Genomic DNA, 19,096 nt, shown 5'->3' on the forward strand with positions numbered 1-19,096 from the left:
TTCAACATTATTTTACAATATTTTGGTCGTAAATCATCAGTTTTTACATTGTTTCTACTTGATACGTAATATTAGTGTAAAAAAACATTTCGAGGTAATATTTGAGCTTCATATTCATTTCATATTTACATTGAAGATATTTGCCTGAAAGTATTAATAGTTACTTTCATAGTTATTTACTATTGGTTAACTGTTTACAAAAAAAAAATGGGAACAGCTATAGCTACGATTTGGATCATAAAGAGGACTCGAATAGAAGTTAAAAGTTGCCAATATGAATGACAAATTGATAGAACGTAAAAACTTTAAATTGTATAGCGAATAATATTTTACAATACTCTCTTGTAATCCACTACATTTTTGGTAAAAATTTACTTAACTATTTGCGAGGTTTTGCTCTTCAGTAATCTAAAAAGAAGTTAGCCCTATCTTTTTTGAATCATATACAGTGTAGCCCGGAAATACAGGCAAGAGTCGGAAGTTCGGATAACATAGAATCCTTTCGTTTTCTGTCAATCACTTATTGAATCACTCATCATTGTGGAAATCATACAATCTTTTATTTGACACAGTCCGTACAAATTATAAATTTTACAATAATTTTATATAAATATTATGCTTAAATTTAATTCAATAAGTATGTTCGAATAGAACAAGCATAGAAAATAAAACATAATAAGAATAAATTATAAACCACATATGCTATAAATTTTTTATAGTTACAATAATATTATTATAAGGGAATAGAAAATATTCACAAAAATATTGCTGTTCAGAATTTTGGATATGCACCGCAAGGGATTGTAAAATGAAAATGAATCACTCACTCTCTTTTCATTTTATTGCATACGATTTCGAAAAATGAAAACAAAAATTATTTTTATTGTTCGTTACGTAAATCTTATCCCTTCTTCTGAAACGAATATTATCTCAATTTATCTATTTTTGTGCAAAACTCGTATTGGATACAGAGTGTTGAGGATAAGGATAACCTATGATTTTTAATTGAGGTTAGTTAAATCATGATTCTAAACAGGATCAGAAAGCTGTAATACAGCCCTGCAAGGTTATTTAGGTATTTAGGTAAAATTTTTTGGGGATTTTATAATCAGATTCTCATAGTGTACGCCTTACAATTCATACCGCTGAAATCGACTGAAACGTTTTTACTTATTTATTATTATAATTTGACATGAACTTGCCGCTGACCATTTCTTCAGCTTCTCTTATGTACATTCTCTGTTGAGACTTGCTTGGTCAGGAAACTGTTACAAAACTCATCAAACCTTTTAATTATTTCTTCGAACTTGACACTGTTACAATCATGAAAATACTTTTTGTGTTTAAACAGCCTGTAACAAAAATATATTCAAATGAAAAAAATAAGCAAATATAATAGATATGAGAATACTTATGCAATAAGGAAATCTCTCTTAAAGATAAAAATTATCCTTGAAACAAAAAATGTTTTTCTTTAAGAAAAATAATAAATTTTTATAAAAAAAGAAAAATTAAAAATCAAAACTATGTTTACAAGATGTTTGTAAACTCTTATTCTTTATATAACAGTTTAAGAATTCTCTTCACACATTGCATAAGAGGGGGAGAAACTCTTTTCCGAGTAAATTAATTAAAATCAAATCGAAACGGAATTTTTATAAAAATTGGACATTTCATATCTAATGTTTGATGTGCATTATCCAATTAGAGCCGGCAAGCATTCAACTGTATAGAGAATTTTAATTCCAATTTCATGAAACTGTCCAATTTGCCTTGGAAATTTTTGCTCATAATTGTAGCATTTTGCTGTAAAATCATTCGCAAATGTTATATCCATATTAAAGGGGCACAATAGATGGCTGTGCTGCCCCTAAGAGAACTATTTTTGAGTATCACTTCATTTTTATGGAAATATTTTGGCACTGCTTTGGAAAGCAATTCTTTCAAAAATGCTATGATAACATTGTTGACCTTATTTTTGTATTTTAATCGGAACACTGTTACGTTTTGTCCTTCAATTTACACTATGTGGACATTTTTTTCATTATAGTTCTATTTATTTTATTTCTTTTTCTTTGTTTTCTTATTGTTCTGTTTAAATCATTTTGATGTACTTTGAAATGAACTAAATATAAACTTTTATACACATTCTATATTATACAAAATAGATACATTTATGCTAGTAATACATAAAAAACGAGAACAATTTACTGTTATAAGGAGATGGTCTTTTGTTTTATATAGTTAAAAGAAAAGAAATGAAAATAGGAATGAAAATATCTTACAAATAGCTACCAACAACAGAATAAAAATTATATAAGAATAAGATGAAAATAATCTAGAGAAATAACATCTTCTTTGTTATTTTTGTGTAAAGAAAATAAGGCAAGGTAAAAATAATAATGAATAGTAAGAAAAACAACAAAAGAACCGAAAACCACAAGTAAAAATTTTATAGGCAAGAAGAAAAAAAATTAAAACAGGACATTATGATAATGACAATACGGTCTATGGCAACATTTTGACAGTTCAACAATGAAACTAAAAAGAAACAGGGTAATAAAAAGTAAAGCAGTATCGAAAACAAAAAAAAAAAACCAACGCAGAATGGAAGCTAATAAAAATTAGAATTGAATTATCAATTAAAACCTGAACAAGAAAATTTTTTCCTATTAAACTTGTACTTATAGAAACAGCGAATTGTAGCGAGCTGGTATTATTTACGTTATTGTTATTATTACTTTGAAAAGAAATCTTCTCTTTTGTTATCCTTAAAATAGAATGTCCTTTTTATTTCTATTCAATTCATTTTTATTCTTTTAAGATTCTCCATTTTTTTTTTGTTTTCTATTTTCATATAAAACTTAATATTAAGGCTACCATATTGTTGCTTAGATTTTTTGTTTGCTATTATTGTGCTTTTTGTTTAATAAAAGAATGTACAAATTGTTTTTAAAATGTCATTTATAAGCTCAGTTCTTATGGCATTAGAAAAACTTTTTCACCATAATTTCTTGGATTTATCTAAAATAAATAGAAAGAAAAATTCAATTTTAGAATTTTACTTTTATTTTATTAAAATTATTGTAAACCAGAAAAATTTTAAATATTTCTAGAGAAATTAAAGAAAATTATTATAATAATATTCAATTATGCTATGTTAACATTATTGCTAGGATTTAAGAAGAAAGTATATTCAAGGATTGGTAATGAAAATATGCAAGCCTTTAATCATCACTCTCTCCGTTCGTCCGACTGTGATTTACAAAATTTCTACATTTTTGAAGATAAAAAGCTAAAATTTTATATGTACATAAATCTTACTTAAAATTTGGTTCCGTAAAAGAAAATTTATACTAATCTCCAACCCTCTAAAAGTTATAGTCAATCAAAATCCTAAAAATGCCATTTTTTAAGTAGTTAGTGTAGCAAAACCAGAAACATTTTTTAAATTCTGCAAACGCAGAAAAGTACTGACTAGAAATTTCAGATTTTGATTTTGTTCTACGACTTAGGTTTTGTGAAATTTAGTATCTCTTAGATATTCAGTAAAAAATTTTTTTCAACTTCCACTACCCCTCCTATAATTATCGCCTTTCGAAATTTTTTTGTTTGCAATGCAAACAATGCTCATCCTAAAAGTATGCAATTTTTTAAATATATTGCTATATGAATGAAACCAATTTTAATAATGTAGTACAACGCTAGATTCTTTTTAAAAGCAATATTTACACTTGTTGCAGGGAAAAGTGCTATATTGTTTTAAGCCAACTTAATTATTCATTAAATGCTCATCAGTTTTTATTTCAAAAAAATTTTTTTTCTTTTCTATTGTGTTCGGCCAATGCAAGTTATTTTACAAATTTTTTCCCAAATTTTTCACAAGTTGGCTCGCACAATTATTTTGATGAATTAGTAACATGCCTATAAAGAACTAGGATCACCTACATATGCAGCACTAACGTATAAATAGCAATTTTGCGAATAGTACAAAAATTTTTACAAAGTGGAAACGTACAGAATTTGATTTCGAAGTTTACGCTAAAATCTTATTATTTTCTTTTGTAGCACAACAAATTGATATTAGTGACTAACTTAATTTTAGTTGATATCATGTTATTAGGGTAGATGGCACATTGAGTTTGAGTTTTAAAAAATTTCAATAATGAAAATTTGTGGATAACCGCATTGTCATTATAGAAAAACGATAACATCCTTTCTTTTATTCTTTGAAATATGCAAACCAAATTGATTTTTTTTTGATTTTGTTAATTTCAATTTAATTTTAATCTTAACTCTCAGTCATTTTCATATAAACTAACCATTTAAATCGAAAAAAATCGTTGTCATGAATTTATTTTTTTCATATCTTGAATTAAATTAACAATATTTGTTTTTTTTTTTGGTTTTATTGAACTCTAATCGTTTCTAACTCTACGAAAGAAGAAAAAACATAAAGCTAACCTTAATTTTCACATCAATTTTCTTAATTTTCACTCATAAAAGAAAAACCAATTTATATATTTTATTATTCATTAGATTCCAATTAACAAAAATTTAATTATGACCAAAATATCTTTAAGTTGTCATTACTTTATAAATAAATTATATTGATTAATTAATCTTTTAGGTTGATCCTTTATTACTTACGACAAAAAAAGCATTTTATTTTATTTATTTTTCTTCAATAATAATTAAATAAAAGTTTTGTCCTTTTAAAAAAAACTCTTCTTCCTGGAAATAGCAAAGACACAAGAAAAAATGAAAATAGGAGAATCGTAAAAGGATAACTTAATTAATAGATTTTTATTGGAAATTATTGAGAATTTAAGTTGATTTTTTTTTCTTCTATAGTAATGTGTAAATGAGTAAAAATAGGAAAGTTCTGTACAACAAACAAAAAATGTTATCCTATATAAAGAAATGTTAAAAAAAATTATTCCAATATAATAAATAAGGTGGAGTGTGTCAACATTCTGTTTGATTCTAATGCCTTTATTCCCAGTCCTGCAAATAATTTAAGAGAAAATTAGGAGCTCAGAAACCCTTACAAAAACCCTTATAGTACAATTTTAAAATTAAGAGCTTTAGATTGATATTTTAAAAACCCAAAATATGTCATGTAACCTATTAGGAACGAAATTTAGAAATAATGACCATAACGAAAAAATTTCCGAAAAAATTTGGTACTTAGTTCAAATTATATCTTTGATTGGGTTATCATAGCGGCTCATTCTGATATCGTCACCCGATAATTATTATTTTTTAATTATAATTGGAATGCCAAATTCATAATACCATTTCGAGCGGGGGAAAAATTGTGAAAAATAGCATTTAAAAAAAAAAGGGACAACCTATAATATCACAGAAAATCTCAATCGTCTCTCAAAAGTAATTGAACTAATTGAGGTCAAAATTAAAAAATTTGTTAATTATTGGAAAAACAAAATTTTGTTTTTCTAAAATTGATTTATAATTTTTCATAAAGGTTTAAATATTTTCAAAATTCAATGACATTAAAATAAAACATGGAGAAAATTAAAGAAAGGATGTGAAAATTTAAATTAATTTAATTAGTGTAAAAGAAATTTTTGAAAATTAAGAAAATTTTGAATTAAAAAAATCGATTTGACAGTTTTGTGGTTATTTGTAGAATAGAATATTTTGGAAAGGCAAATTAAATATTTTAGAAATTGACAATTGTTTAAATTTGCGCAGTATGTGCAAAACAAAAGGTGAAAATACTTTTCCCTTTTTAGAAAAATAGGAGGAAAATGTTCATCCTTGTGTTAACTTTTACCATAGCTTTGCTGATGCTTTGCTCAGCTAATCCTAATTATTGCATTTGAATTAGAATAGATGATCGCTGAATTTAAACTAGAAATTAAATCTCAGAATGGGGGAAATATTGAAAAGGAGTGTAATGCAAATGGCATGTAACTAAAAACGGAGGCATTGTGGTGGCATTGAATTCATATTTTTCAGTTATGTTGATTGTAGGACTACTAATTTCCTCAAAATTTGAAACTATAACTATATAGAAGAGGCTTCTTCAATCTCATAGAATTTTTTCAGCAAACCAATTAGAGCAAATTTATGGGGCTTTGGATATATAACGAATTAATGTGTTATGAGCCTTTTCAAAATGAAATATTTTAGCTTTCCTATTAAATAGCTAATTGAAAATAATGGGACATTACAAAAAATTTTGAAAACACTGCCACAGATAATATGCCAAATTAATAAAATATATAAGATTGGCAAGGATTTTCATTTTTTAGGCAAGTATGTAGGAATAAATTCAAAGAAGCGAACCTAAAACTTGCCTGAGGAATGTTAATTATAATTTGAATTTTTAAAATTGAACTTTTGATTTTTTAAATTACAAGCCTTTTAAAATTTTAAATATAAATTTCATTTCGAATTCAATTTTTTCTTTATACATGTAGAATTAAATTACAGTAGCCAAACCTTAATAATAATTTCTGAAGGAATCTTTATTGACTGTAATGTATAATAATTACAAATTATTAAATAAAAGACAAGACAATATTAAAATGTTATGTACGATAATTAAATTATAACTTTTAATTAAATTATAAATATACACTGAATATTTTTATAAAAAATAATAATGAATTCAATTCTATTCTATTTTCATAAATATTTCTTCATGCAGAAAATAATTTTTTGTCTTTTTAATTATATATTTCATGGTCTATAATTAAATGGCACTCCCATAATAAATTAGACTTTTACTTTGTCACATTTTCACACCCATTTTTTTGATATTTTATCAGACAATCCTTAAGGAAAATATAAAAAAAAAAATCAAAAAAGGAGATCACAAGAGAAAAGAAAAAAATTGCAAAAAAAAACTTGACATGCATGTGTTTGAATCATGTACAAAATGGTAGATAAATGTAAGAATTGAAGTCAAAAATTTATGAAACAAAATGATTTTGGCTTGCTTTTACTTATTCTATAACAGACATGTGCGAGTAAGAAAAAACTAAGAGAAAAAAATGATTTTTTTGTGCTGATGCGGTTACCCAATAAAGTTATCTAAAATCTTATATTTTATTTCAAATTCCACTATGAGTTCTGAGTCAGCAAAATTGAAATGTTTGAATTGAGAGAACCAACCGATACTAATAAAGGAATTTTTGATTTAAGTTCACTCATAATAAAATTATTTCGTGAATTCTTCTTAATTCTTTCTTAGTTCTGTAAGTAAAATTCATTCCATTGATTTTATGATTTTTGTTCAATATTAAAATGTGTTCAATAAATTCTTAACGTTTCTATGGCAACGAACTTGATGATTGCATCTAAATTAATTTTGTTGAGTTTATTAAAAATTATGAAAACAATCCTACTAAAATCAGGTTTATATTAAGAACGATCATGTGCATCTTCTAAGTACGATTTGAATACAACACTACGCAAAATACAGAGATATGTTCTTGTTTTGCCAATAAGGCAGAAAGTATCATTCCGGCTTCATTATAAAAATGACAAGGCAAGAAAAAAGTATATTTAAATTAAGAAACACTTGCCTATAAAATGCCTTGAAAATCCTATAATACAGCACTTCCACATAATAATATGCAGAAACACCTCAATTAAAAATAGGGTTTTTAAAATAGTACATTTCCATTTAATAATTTAAGTATATACTAGAACTTTAGAGAATAACCTTAGTTAAAAATTTAAGTACTGAATAACAAAAGTTTTGAATGAAATTCAAATAATATTTTTACTAAGACAAGTTCGCTTACATAAGTAAGATTTCAGATTTTCATTTTGAACGGCATTAAAATGTTACTCTTAATGAACTACAGTAATTATTGTTACCGAAATTGGTACTTATTTTAACCACGAGCCAGTCCAAATATAATTAAATGAGAATTAATTGAAGTAAACTTGAATTGGTGCTTGTGTATGTTTATGTGATTTAAGTTTTAAGAACCGTAATTATTACGTGTTTCACACCATTTTTCAAACCATTATTCAAAGTTTTGCTTCAGAAATAGCTAAATTTTAAACGCAAATGGATATAATTTCCTGCTTATTTTACCTTGTATAGAACTTTTAATAACTAAACAATAATATATAACTTTTCTGAATATTTTAAAGGGAAAATAATTTAGTTAGGTTACGATCACTCTGATAGCTCTTTATTGTTCAAAAGCTCAAAATTTTAACTCTTAGCCTCATAGTTTATTGAACTATACTGAATAGTAGAGTTTGTTAAAAATCCAAAACCATATTTATTACGGACACAGACACAGTACTCAATACGAGTACAGATTATATGGGAAAAAAACCTTTGAAATTTCAATAAAATATTGTTCCCGTCATTCTTAATTTTCTTATTCATTATACCGAATTGACAAACAAAACTTGTGTACAAGCAATAAAGTTAACAAAGCAAATTATATTATTTGTCAACGTCATTTAAAATTTTTTTTAAATATAGAATATTTTGTCGTTCTTATATTGTATAATCCTTTTTACGAAAAGTTTTTACAAAAAAAATGAAAAAAAAAATAATGAAAAAAAATGAGAACAAAAAAAAAAGTTTTCGAAAAAGTTTAATAATAATAATGTAGTTCTCGTTTATATACGTATGTGGGTATATACAACTCAACAAGACTAAATTCAAGCTAAATGTTAAAGAATAAAGTCACAACAATTTTTGAGTTAATATTGTCAATTTCTGTTCTTTTTTTTTTCGATATTAAAATGTGATTAAGACAAAAAACAAAGAAAAAAAGTACCTACATGATTTCAGTATCACCATTTTTTTTTTCTCTGTGTATAAAACGATGATAACCAACTTTTTCTTTTCTCTTCTCTAACATAGTTTAGACTCTTTCATTCCTACTAGCTGTTCATTTTATTATTGTGTATAATATTGTTAAAATGTATAAAATATATGAAGCACCGTTATTATCACCATGCTATATAATATAATACTTTAATAAATAACGGTACAAGTATTCCATAGCGTATAATAACTTATTTGTTAAATTATATCTTCTATAGCAGAAAAACATTAGATACTCGTATAAACTATATAAAGAGCATTCTAATATATTAAAAACTGACCCCTATGTCCTTGTATAACATTTTACAACTTATATACACTTTAATTTTCATGCCATAAAAATAGACAAAACAAGTAAAAAACAAGTATCAGTCAGTCGTTTTAAACCATTTTGAATTATACCCTGCACCCTTCATTGCTGTATAGTAATTACTCGAACTTTTGAAACTATTCTACAGAAACTTCATGAATATTACTGACCTGTACTTGCACACACGACCGCCAAGTTTCAAGAATTTGATTTTATTATTTTTTTCAAATATTTAAAATTAGATTTTGGACTTGTATGATAGCTGCCAGAACAGGTGAAGCCACTCCATTAAAATTTTTAGAATACATGTACGAGTAGAATGTAATTGGACACACCCTAACAAAAATTGATATTAATATTTTTATTAGTTTTTGAAATATTTAAAATAATCTATTTGAGTTGCATAACAGTTGCCCAAACCTGTTATTCGAAATGGTCAAATTACTACAGCAGCCGTCCCTGAGAGAAAAGAAACAATTTGTGAAATTTTAGTGTCGATCGCATTATTCGCTTCTGAGTTATCGTGCGATCGGACAGACAGACGGGCGAACGAACGGAGGGACAGTGATTACAAACTCCGCATTTCAAAGCTAATATACCCTTAAAGAAGGTGCAGGGTATAAAAAAAGAAAGAGAGAAAAAAGAAAATTTTGAGGAAAAACTTTATTTCACTTCAATTTACTTAAAGTCACTTTTCTTTTTTTCATTTTTGTTTTCATTTTTGGATGGTGTCCATATAAAACTAGTGTAAAAAATTGTTTTATCATGTTACATCAGATTTTTATATAGTTTTTCCGCATGATGTACTCACTTACTTGTATATTATTAGAAAAAAAGTATTTTAGTTTAGACTTTAGACTATAAGTAGTATGTGTAGTTCTCGATAAAGATAAATTATTGTTTAAAGGAGAGAGAAACAAAAAAACAATTTATTTATTTAGTTTTTTTTTTTGGTATAAAAAGTTTATTAATATTAATAAAACTTTAAGTTTCAAATATAAGGGTGAATAATGCTAATCTCTGATATTTTGTTAAATTTAAATGTATATAAATAAAATATGTAATTTAATACTCGTAATATACAAGTAGGTTATAAAATAATACAGAAAAGAAATCAGATGTTATCAGCTCCTACCCGATCGCATTGCGTAAATTTTTATAACAATGTTATTTCCAATAAATTTGTGTTATTATTTATTGACTGCAAAAATTGCACGTGGAGTTGTAAAAATATGGCTCCAGTACCTATTTCAATCTTCATGTAAACTAATTACCTATATTTCTAGTTAGATATATACGAATATCTTCAAAAACGTACAAAATATAGTTCTTAGTACAGGTTAACTCTGTGCCCTAAAGCTTATTTGAAAAGAATTTAGTTTCAAAGAAATTGAAGTATATCAAATGCTATCTATAAAGTTAAGATACTGTTTTATTAAAAGTTTGATATCCGTCCCTTCAATATTCTCGCAAAAACTTACTATAGCTCATTGTTTTGATAACCAAAACTATAATTTTAAATTTCAATGAAATCTGTTGACTGTAATTCTTTATATGCCATGGTGATTCAGAAAGGTGTCTAAAGATATAATAATATTGCGGTTAAATGGGTAAAAAATTTGGAATGGGTATCAAATTTCAATGGTTTGCGAAATTCGTGTAGGAAGCTTAAGAAAATTTGATAGATTTCTTATTTGCACTTACTATATCTACAACCATAAGAAGTTTGAATAAAATTTTTTTAAAAGACTGTATTTTGAAGGGCCTTAATTATTCTATTCTTGTTCTTGTTCTATTACAATACCTACCTTATACGATATGTAATCGGGTTAGTAATAAAATACGTATGAATAAAAATGTGACTTAATGTTTACGTAAATATTTAAAATAATTGTATAAATGAATATAAAGTGAAATATTCGGTGACTGATTTGATAAACTTGATTTGATGTTTAATTTTTCAAATAATTTTTGGGGGAAAAAAAATATGGGGTTTATTTTCTCATTTTATATGGATAAAAAATAATAAAATTCAAAAAATTCAGAAATATCGAAGCTCCATTGTTTTCAATATTAACACAAAGGAAATTCTCAGCACAAAAAGGAAACTCCCTATATGGAAAGAATAAACTTAAAGATCAATAAAATTTATTAAATCCATAAAGGATAGAAGAATAAAATCTTTTACAAAATATTGATGTTTTAAATGAATTTTTGGATTTAATTTTTTAATTTTGATTCGCTGTATCTGAAAATCAATTAGAAAATCTTTCCAAATTTCAATTATCAAGTAAAGATGTATATAGACTGAACGCTCAAACGGGTTTCTAAAATTACTTTGAAAATTCTAGTACAGATTTGCTTATTCTAACATTAAAACTTGTTCAAAACTTCATACAATATGAATTTAAAAATGAATTTGTGATTATAAGCTCACACTTTTGAATTTTTAGTGACACAACTATGAAATAAAACTTAAAAATCCATTCCTTATTATCTAATTTTAATAAAAAATTTTATGTGAAAATTTCTAAAGCCGCATTTTTGTTAGTATTTTGAGGCATTTTTAATACAATTGGAGAAGAAAATAGATAACAACTTCACACTCAGTTCGATATAACGAGAGCCGTGCCTTTTTTTTATAAATCTTCTACAGGTTTTAATATATAAAATTCCAATTTTATTAAAGAAAACATTTTAGGGAGAAACTCATTGCTTAAGAACAAAGTTTTTTAAATTATACCTAGCATAATCTCAAAATTATTTGTCTGAAACTTTTAAGAACGCTTTAAAAAGAGCAAGTACATAAGTGTTAATATCGAAAAATATTGTTAATTTGATTAATTTGTGGCATGATTATTACCTCATAGATTACAAGCCTTGAATTTACGCATTTTTGTAAATATTAGTAAAAATTTTATTCCATTTTATTTTCTAATGGAAAATTTTAATTTCATCGGATATCTTTTCGTCGCCCCTCTTTTTACATTATGTAAAATAAAAATTGAAGTTCTAAGGGCTTAAAATAATTCGACGATAAAATTGTGATAATTGTAAATTCTTAAAATTGTTTTCGGAGTATGTTTAATTCATGCAATCCATGGCTGAATGATAGTATAAGAAAATAATTTTAAACAGTTATTTAAAATTGAATATTTTTGATAAACAATGCTTCTTAAATCTTAATATAATCCTTAAAAATCTTAATATTCATTTAATTAAACAGCAAAAAGCTTAAATTCTCTAACTCCTTTTTTCATAGTAGATATTTTAGAAACTAGAACAGTTTCCTTTTTCATAACATTATGTGACTTGAAACTGAATCAGAATATGATTTTTGTATTTTTTGGTTTCTGATGTTTCCAATACTCTAGAGATATCCGGACACATAAAAACTAAATAAAATCAAAAATAATAAAAAATAAAAAAAAACTATAAAAAACTACTACTATTTCCTTTATTTACTTCTATATTTACTTCATTGTCCTTACACATCTGTTATACATGCTGACTCAACTTTTATATGTAGAATATTAGTAACAATATTACGTCAAAAGTAGAATATAAACCGACAAAAAAGAAAAAACAGAATAGAAAAATATTGCAGTAAGTGGCGGATAAAAAAAACATTCTGCCTCTTTATGCTGCTGATACAGAGAATTTTTTTCTTCCCATATACATACATATATGAAAAAATATTTGACTCACAATTTTCATAAAATTTAACAAGCATAATCTGCTACAAAATAATGTATAACAGAATGTATATAAAAAAAATGTGTCCCGCCTTTTGCATATGCGCCTATATGTATGCAATATAATATTGAATTATAACCCCTGCCTTATACCAAAAACTATTTTGTCTTTTTTGTTTGGTTTTTTTTTTTTTATTGATGAAGAGATATTTTTGCGTGAAGTGAATTCATAATAAACTTTTAGATTTCCTTATTAACTTTAATATAGCGACCACAATTGCACCAGTTTGTGCCAATAATAATTTTCTTGTTATTTTTGTACTATGGTTGACAGTTTTTAGTTTGTAGTGAATGTGATTTCCTATCTGAAATATGTCTAGGTTTTCTAGTAACTTATACAAGAATTAAATTGCTAGTATAAATTAGTTTCCTTGCTGTAATGTTATAATATTTTTGCCTTTACATAGGAAAATAATTTTTATTTTTCAAGATTTAATAACTAGTAGTTCTTAGAATTTGTCTCAAAATACCTAATATTAATTAAATTGGCCAAATTTTTTGTTGTCCCATTACTATCAATTTCCCCTATATTTATCATAATCTAAAAAATTTCCATCACGAATTTGAATTTTCATAATTTCTAAAATTGTGTTGAAATTAAACATCTTGTATCTTATAGTCAACCTAGTTAAATAATAATTCTTGCCATTGTACACTGTATGTGTACACATAATGTTTATTTTAGCTTTTATTCCATGTTGCAGTTTATTAACATACAAAAATATTTAGATTTATAACTCATATACACCAAGTTGTTATTTATAATAGCATTTTTTAGAATATTGTTTGCACATATAAGAGAAATATTTGTTGAAAACTGGGGTTTCCTGAAAAAAAATTTTATTAAATTTTAACCGAAGGAAGAAGAGTACTACTTTAAAATTTCCAAGCGAAAAAAGAGTCAACCTAAATGAAAGTTATTCCATTTTTAATATAAGGTGAAAAAGAAAACAAAAAGGGTAATTGCAATTTTGCAGTACATAGTGTCCTTCATTTAAGAAAACAAAATCGTAACTTAAATAAAAAAAACGATTTTGTAAAATAACATGTAGAGAATAGAATAAATAAAAGGTAGAAGAAGCTAAATATGAAGTTAATTGGAATATGTCATGATTTATAGTTGATAAACGTTTGAAAAGTGTACGGCTAATTGGATTATATTCAAAGAAATTTTGTCTTCAAGAAATTTATTTGTCTTGCTTGAATACTGTGAGTAAATAAGGTGTAAATTCTCGTACAAATACATTTTTTAAGAAAATTTTCAAAAGCAGAGTATAAGATTTCAATTTAAGCTTCATATATAGAAGTTCACTAAAATCACATGTTCACAGTATTTTTAATGTACTATAGGTATGAGCGGGTAGTTGATGGAACTAAATACCTATAGTAACGCAAAATTAATTTCCACCTAGAGAAATAAATGTAATGAAAATTACTCCAAATATTCTGGCAGAAATATTCTTTTAATTACATATTTGGAATTTCATTGGCTAAATTTTCTAATTCACAAAACTAAAAAATTATATTCCCAATAATAATAATAATCTTGTTCAAAATTTTTAAATAAATTATAAAAAATCTGAAAAAAAAAATTTCCAATTATAGGATTTAATATTGTATATTAAGATATAAAAATGTTTCATGCCTCAAAAGCTTATCAAGTGGCCTTATTAGATTTAAAAACACTTCAATAAAATAATATGCTCGTTGACCAATTATAACAATATTGCAAAATTTTGAATCAATTTCAACTAATCAACAATATTATATTATGTCATTTGGAAAATTTTGAAGTTGAAATGAATGTCACATAAGGTTAAAATTCAAAATTATTATTTATAAAACACAAATTTTGATTAAATTGTATTCCACATTCCCTATATGATTTTGTTCATTTCTATTTTGTTATACACAATAACAATAATTTTATATAATCCACATAAATATAGATTTATGATTATATATAAATATAAGACAGCTACACATGTGTATACATATATTTATGTGTAAACAATAAATTCAAATAAAAATCTAAAAGAATCAAAGTAAAAATAGATTCAATCAATGTCAAAAACTTATATTGTAATAAAATATTATTTGAAAAGTTTTTCTTGTTAAAATACACATAGAAGGCATGGCATTGCCCACATATACACACAATTATATATATTATTTTATCCTTTGTTATCCTACATTCTTATGTTTTGTTTTTTTTTTGCAATTGTTTAACAAGTTTCAAACTATATCACATTTCAATTTTAATGGATAAAACCATATTACATATCAATCACAATATTGCATAAAGATATATTGCATATATATGTACTTACATATACAAAGTACAATATTATTTATCCGTTATCCTTGATGCAATATTTTTCATTCAATATTTTTTATTCGCTTTAATTATTTTCTTTTTTAATTTGTTTTAATAAAATAAAAATTTTAAGTGCATTTATCTATACACAATGTGGTAATATTGTATATACTCTGAAATGATATACTCAATAATAATAACACATGTATAATATCGTAAGAAAAATTTTCTGCAACAATATGCTTAAATAACAAATTTATATTCACATAATAGTTTTGTATATTTGAGCGTATCTTTCTTTTACATTCAGCGGAAGTTAAGGAGTGAATCGCAGAAATTATTTAAATTTTTTAGAAACTCTTTATATTTATGTTATGGGCAAAAAATAATCGCGAGGCAACAAATCTATATCAGCAATTAAAATCTATTCAAATTAAAATTTAAATTTTAAGTTATTTTAGGAGAACTTCTTCCTGAAAATAATATCCTTGTTTACTTTCCCATCAATTTTTTTTAATAAAATTTGACATTATTTCCTTCGGTTTTACTACATAACATCGCTTTCATTATTAAAATAATATAATAAACCTTTTAACTGTTATATGAGTATTTTAAAGTGCACAATATACTTGATATCAGAATTCTATTATAATTGAATTATATACATATAATAATGAAGAAATTTGTTATTATTGTAAAATATTTTTCACGCAAATTATTGAGAACAATGCATAATATTCATATAAGTAATATTTGACGTGTAATAATTTATCTCTATCCTCTATATGTGGTTGTACGGTGCAAAAATTTCGATTCGTGATAGCTATTACCCATTCATTCTGAAAGATTTTTATTCAAAGATTAAACACTGTTGAAATTTTTTAAAATTTGGTAATATTTTAATGAACTAAACTTGTTCTAGTGAAATTTTTAAAATTACTTAGAAACTCTTGTAAATATTAATGCAATCGCAACCAAATTTTGCCAGAATATAGTTACTTATAGTTACTAAAATTTGAACAATTCGAACGTTCATTAGTACTGGTATAATTATAATGATTTAAAAGTATTCTTGATATAACATTTAAAACAATTACTGTCATAGAACAATATTCTCTTCTATTTTACTGCTATAAAATTTGTTTTACATAATAAATTGACGTAAATATTTGTTGCAAACTTTCTTAGTTGGGCAATATAGAATAAGTTTTCTTGTTGATAGTAGGCTCACGCATATAAGAGAATATGAACACAATAAGAAGTACATTTATTGACAATTTTTAGGTTAGTTTATAACAAAATATGCCAGAAAATGTTGTACACTTCCCAATATACTTCCAAATATGCTATATTTATAATATGTCGATTTATATATTGTATCGATATGTTATAGATATTTCAATGACGTAACAATAACCAGCAATGCAACCAAAAAAATCGCCTAATTTTGCTTAAAATTGTGTTGTAAAATTTATAAATCTATTTAATTTATAAATTTACTTTTAAACTTTAGAAGCTTACCTAACTAATGCTCATTAATTTTGTTATGTTAACTGCAAGAACAGCTCTTTCGGTAAGTACAGTTTCAACAATAATAAAGAAATAGGCAATACCTTCAAGCATATTTTAAAAATCATAGAATTCGATTACCTGGATGGAGAAGCAATATGGATTAAATATCATAATTCAATTTCAAATTAATCTGCTAAAAATTATACATTACAAGTTCAACTAAAAGAAATTTAAACTTCACGATATTTTATACGAATATAAAAATAAATAAACTAAATTTTTAAAAATTGTTAAACAACATAATTATTCCTGTAATTTACTGGCAATCATTTTGAATTTTTCAGAGACTAAATTGCAAATCAATAAACAATTTCTTGTTTTGTCTACCAATCTTATTTCAACCCCACATAATATAGAAAAATACAATGTAAAAACAATAATGAAGAAATTTTCATTTAATTTCCAAAGTTTTTTTTTAAAGTGATTAAGCATTAAAAAAAAATTCAATAAAAAAGTTGTGAAGAAAAAAAAAAAATAAATAAATAAATAAGGAAATACTAGAAAAAATTGCGACAAAAGAAGCCGGAAACCCATAAATAAATCAAAATGAAGTATCTGACAGATAAGTTCTTATAACTCAGAGACTGAATAAAAAGTGTGAAATTATTTTTTTTAGATTATTTCTGTTTTCTGTTTAATGGAGAATCTAAGATGGTGGACATAAAATAGTTGATATAAGAGAAAAGAATGCAAATCGAAACGTTTTTTTTTGTGTTCTTTTTTTTATCTTTTCATTATGGCCTTCACATAATAGAATATTTTCTTTATTTTCATATTATGAATGTGTTATGAAGTCTATATTTTATTGTAGCTTAAAATGAATGTTTTTTTTTTCAAAAAAACAGACCAGAATTTAATTCTAATAATGAAAAACTGAGAAAAAAATAAAGAAAAATGTAAGACGAGAAAGAAAACAAAAAGAGCTTAAAAAATGAAAATTATTTATAGAAAAAAAAAATTCAAGTGATGACATTATCTATGATAAATGTGAAATTTTGAAAGTTGAGAATTTTATGTGCTATTCTTTCTATATTTTCATAATATTGTGCTTCTTGTCTTTTTCTCTCATCATCTCATCTTTGGACTTCATTTCGAGAACAAAAAAAGCTACACACGTGTGGAAGATTCTATAAAATGTAAAATATATAATATATATATATATATATATAGCTATATAATATTAAACAAAAATGAAAAAATTATAATATTTTATTTTTATATTCTTGAATATAATGAAGACTTTATTTCTAAAATATTAATATTGAATATCTTATGGAATCCTTATAAATAAATTGATATTGTGACTTTCTAAAATATTGAAAAACTAAGCATTTTTTTTCTTCCTTTCTGAACGATGTCCTTGAAATCGGATAATAATTCAATATTTATTATTACAATGTGTAGTAAATAGTCCTAAATTATAATTTTGTTTCATGAAATCTAAAATTAAAAAATAAAAATTGAAATAACTTTCAATTAATTAAATAAACGAACTAGCGAAACACTCTGTAAATTCGATACAATTATAGACACCCATATTTCTTTTTAAGTATTGATAGAACTGAAAATGAATTACGTATTCTAATTGTTTGATATTTTCTTCATTTTCTACTTATTTATAATTTGATGTTTATATAATCAAAATGAAAAACAAATATTAAGCATCCTCCTTGCTAAACGATATAAAATTATGAAGTATATAAAATTAGGGGTGTCAATTACTGACATAAGGTGTCAATAGCTATATGTTGAGAAAGTATAATTATTGATACCAACTAAAAATGGCACAATTAACTGATTTAGGAAAAAAAAAATATTTTCAAATTAAAATTTTTATCCAATATTAATATTTAATAAAGTACGCAAAAATTGCATACTTTTAGGGCAATGATAGCAAAAAATCTCCTTCTCTAATAGAAAATGTTTCTATTACGCTATCGGAATTCTGTTTTGAAGTATTCGCAAATAACTTTTTTCATAATTTAATGGTCTTTTTTAGTTCTGGAAACGCTCCCTTAAATTATACTTATTTTATTAAGTATATTATTGCTTATATTAATTTATAGTAAGTAAATTTTGGATATTAAAAATTTGCTTATTACTTATCTGCTATAAGGAATTAATTGCAATGGGAACTGGAAAAATTTTTCAATTATAAATCTTAGAGAAATATATTATAACTGTACTACTTAAATTTATTTGCTTATTATTTGATTATTGCCAAAAAATGTTGGTATACAAAATTTTTTCTGCCAAAAATATTATTTGCATTGAATATAAACAATTAATTTAAAATTATAAATAAAATT

At 24.6% G+C, this 19,096-nt stretch overlaps 1 protein-coding gene across 3 annotated transcripts in view; it reads left to right on the top strand.

Moving 5' to 3' along the window:
- Positions 1 to 19,096, top strand: part of LOC129610851 (cyclic nucleotide-gated cation channel alpha-3) — a 197,730-nt gene that overhangs the window by 90,669 nt on the left and 87,965 nt on the right. The gene's annotated exons all lie outside the window — the stretch shown is intronic.

Source organism: Condylostylus longicornis, unplaced genomic scaffold, assembly GCF_029603195.1.
Source record: "Condylostylus longicornis isolate FDR11 unplaced genomic scaffold, ASM2960319v2 ptg000048l, whole genome shotgun sequence".
In the NCBI taxonomy this organism is placed as follows: Eukaryota; Metazoa; Arthropoda; class Insecta; order Diptera; family Dolichopodidae; genus Condylostylus; species Condylostylus longicornis.